This window comes from Cyprinodon variegatus, unplaced genomic scaffold (genome assembly GCF_000732505.1).
Source record: "Cyprinodon variegatus isolate N-32 unplaced genomic scaffold, C_variegatus-1.0 Scaffold439, whole genome shotgun sequence".
NCBI lineage: Eukaryota > Metazoa > Chordata > Actinopteri > Cyprinodontiformes > Cyprinodontidae > Cyprinodon > Cyprinodon variegatus.
The window spans coordinates 47,971-50,724 of NW_015150892.1; the positions used below are offsets into that span (position 1 = coordinate 47,971).

Here is a 2,754-nt window from a genome sequence, read left to right on the forward strand (position 1 = left end):
AAGAAATTTAGATAAAATGCACTTGAAATAAGACAATGCAATTGTGTTTTCTTATTGTAAGTGTAAATTGTCTTGTTCCATTGGCAAAATCTCTCTTTTACCTATTAAATCCAAGAACAAATACACTTATTTTAAGAAAAAACAACTTATCTAGATTTCGATTTTTTTCCAGTGCATGCCACATTTAGTGGACGAAAACTGTTACACAAGACTTAATCTTGAATCTTTACAGTGACTTTAAACAGAAAAGGTGTGATTCAAACTGTTTCTGGGTTTAATGTTTTAAACCTCATTAAAAACAATCCTGTGCCTTTTTTTCACACGTTTTACTGTAAGTACGCACCTCAAAAATTCAGTTACACTTTTATGTGATGAAATAATGAGAAGAGAAGTTACTTTTTGGTGTCTTTACTTCAAATTTGTCCTGGGAAAACAAAGAGAAAACAATGCTTACCTCTTATACAAGCTGATATTGTTCAGACTAAGTTGCTTTTAATGTTTGTTTTTGTTTTGTTTTTAATGTTTTTTGGAGATGCTACAAAACGCAATTCCTACTGGATACATGTGGTCCCATTAAATGATTAAAGGATTCCCATGAACTGAACCAAATTGTTATTGGATGCTTAAAAGAGACCACCGGTATTCTAGGAATAAACAAGCTGTGGTTGTTGTATAGTGACAGATGTGTAAAACACAGGAGATTTAGAACTAATTTGGGTAAAAATAAACTTGAAATATTTTTTTATAAAAAGTTGTATGCTGTTCTGGGTTACTGTAACCACATTTGTCACTTTATGCACAACATTGCCCTTTGGCACAGACATTTCTTTAAGTATCTTATTGTGTACACTGTCTTGTCATCTCCACCGTGAAATCTGGCCCGCATTGTTATCAGCCTGGGTAGCAGATTTGTTTGTGCTCCGCAACATTATTGGCTGGCCTTGTTTGGCAAGACAACATGATGTTGGCTAGAATACAAACTCTCTGATAGCAAGGCTAATAAATCATCCCCCTTTTTCCCACTGTAAGGGTCCATTTCTCCCCTTTTGTTGCTCAGATGTGTAATCGACCACCGTACGTCCCAGTAACTCATTCTTTTCACTTGTATTTGTTTGTTACTAGAAAGCTGACCATGAAAAATGGGTAGGTCCATCAGTTTGTTCATCCATCATGTTATCAGTGTGCATGACAGACGGCTAATTCAGGCACTTTCACTCAATGTAATGCGTATTTCTTGATTGTCATAGCTTCTTTTATTTAATGTAAATCAATAAATCATTAGTTATACTGGTATCCTTTCACAATGTGATAAATTAACTACAGCAAGACAAAGATAAATATTGTAAATAACTGACCTATTTTTTTTTTCTTAAAGTTTTTTCTGGAAACTTTTAGTTAATTTATAATAAAGGCCAGTAAATTTCAACATGTGGCAATCTTGAAATAAACGCATTTTTACCGTCTCCTTGTTTACATGAGTGAATGTTAAGCCTGACCCAGTTAGCTCAATGTGCAAATATAACGGCTTTTAGAATTAAAGGTTTGCTTCTTTTTTTTTGTTTAAAAGAATTGGATGTGCGTTATAAGACTTATTCTCAGTCGCTTTATGTAGATTTAATCAAAAAACATTTACTAAAGTCATTAATTAAATTGAAAGGCTTGAAAACTGTTAGAGAGGTTGGTTTGCTTTTGGGAGTGTTGCTCTGTTTTCTCTGGGTTTGATCTCTAACCAAAAGTCTGAAGTATTGACAAGAGGAAATGTTCTGAAATCAGTTTTGATTTCAGGTAGTTCACATCGGCAACAGGGTTTGTTGTTTTTATCCGACTCCTAAAAATACTGTAATTTATAAACTTAATTTAAACTGTGATTCATTAATTATGCTCAAAACAATATAGCATTAAACATTTATTTTGCACAAATTTTCACTGTATTGCAATTCGCTGTTGATTAGTTTCTTGAACTTACTCTAGTTGATAAAAGTAAATGATAAGTAAAGATTTAAGTAATTGTGAGATATGAGTGAACTAAAATAAAAGCAGGAGAAAGGGAAGTAACTGGGAACTGTATGAATTGAGTAAGGAATTAAATAAAGATGAGAATAATGAATGAGGTATTATTAAACAAATTAGGATTGTTGCAAAGAATTGAAGGTCTAAATTTGCTGTGCATTGAAAGGAGATTGAGTTTAAGAAGGGGAATTGGTAAAGAGTTAAGGCAGGAAAAAAATATTAAGCAAGGTATTAATAAAAGGATGAGAATGAACAAGAAACTGGAAAAGAAGAAATTAAAAGGAATTGTCAGAAGTAAAAAAAAAAGGCGAAAGACATAATGAGTTAAAGATCATTGGATGAAGAAGTTCTTCGTATTCAGGATTGTGTTCTGCAATGAGAAGTCCAACCCATCAAAGGTCACAGCAGTTTCTGGCAACCATTTTCCAACATGGCAGCAGGCCTGGATTACAGAATCGCCTGCTCCCTCCTCCTTTCCCTCTGAGCTGTTACATGATACCCTTCCTATCTTCTTTTGATCAAACCCTCCGTTTCCTTTTTTATCTGTCCCAAACAAGACAGGAGGAATGAAGAGACCAGAAAGGACTGACCATAAAACACTCTGGGGTTCCTATTTCTTTTCTTTAAAAACAAACTTAGCTTCAAACAAATTGGGTCTAATAACTAAAAAAAGACTAGATACATTTTACTGTTTTTTTTCCATAGAAAGGAACTAAATACTGTTTTCACCAAAAAAAAAATCAT

General features: G+C 33.3%; 1 protein-coding gene across 1 annotated transcript in view; it reads left to right on the forward strand.

Moving 5' to 3' along the window:
- The first annotated feature begins 1,124 nt into the window (after nucleotides 1-1,124).
- Nucleotides 1,125-2,754, forward strand: part of LOC107093662 (ryanodine receptor 3-like) — a 101,111-nt gene continuing 99,481 nt past the window's right edge. Inside the window, exon 1 of the mRNA XM_015388853.1 lies at nucleotides 1,125-1,143. The gene's annotated coding sequence lies outside the window, so the exon portion shown is untranslated. The remainder of the gene's footprint in view (nucleotides 1,144-2,754) is intronic.